Raw genomic sequence first — 866 nt, 5'->3', positions numbered from 1 at the left:
TAATAAGGCAGGTTTGTTTAATAGCCTACCAGGACGCCTAGATTACACTTTATCAAGTCATAGATTCATCCCTCTCTCATCCAGCCAACTTTTGGGTGGACATGAACATAAATGTCATTGGGTATCCTTTCTTTAGACAATGTCCTTCATTTAAAAAAGTGGCAATTTTGTGCCATCAGCACAAGTGACCACGTTTGAATGATACATAATCAGTTTACTGGACACTGAAAAGCCTGATGTTCTTTGGTCTAAAACCCACCATTTCGAGTATGGCCGTCGCCAGTTCTGCCTGACTGGCCCTCGTGCCGGTGGCATGTAAAAGCACCCACTACACTCTCAGAGTGGTTGGCGTTAGGAAGGGCATCCAGCTGTAGAAAATCTGCCAGATCATATTGGAGCCTGGTGTAGCCATCCGGTTTCACCAGTCCTCAGTCAAATCGTCCAACCCATGCTAGCATGGAAAGCGGACATTAAACGATGATGATGACGATGATGATAGTTCAGGCCATGTTACAACTCCCTATGGAGGTAGTGTCTGCAACATTTAGCAGCTTGTCAGAAATTGGTACTTTCCTCATTAATTGTGCTAGATTGTCGTAAAACTGTCCTATAATTTCATCAGAATGAGACATTGTTGCTGCATAAACACTGACGACGGTAAGAAACCTACCTTTTGTCAGTTTATATACGGCATGACATTGTTCATTCGTTCAGACATGTTGTTGTTGTTGTTGTTGTAGGCACTCCGTCGCTTACAACGTCGAGGGTTCCAGTGGATCTGACCAACGGAACAGCCTGCTCTTGAAATTAACGTGCAAGTGGCTGAGCACTCCACAGACACGTGTACCCCTTAACGTAGTTCTCGG

This window comes from Octopus bimaculoides, chromosome 30, assembly GCF_001194135.2.
Source record: "Octopus bimaculoides isolate UCB-OBI-ISO-001 chromosome 30, ASM119413v2, whole genome shotgun sequence".
NCBI lineage: Eukaryota > Metazoa > Mollusca > Cephalopoda > Octopoda > Octopodidae > Octopus > Octopus bimaculoides.
Note: the sequence above shows the minus strand (reverse complement) of the source record.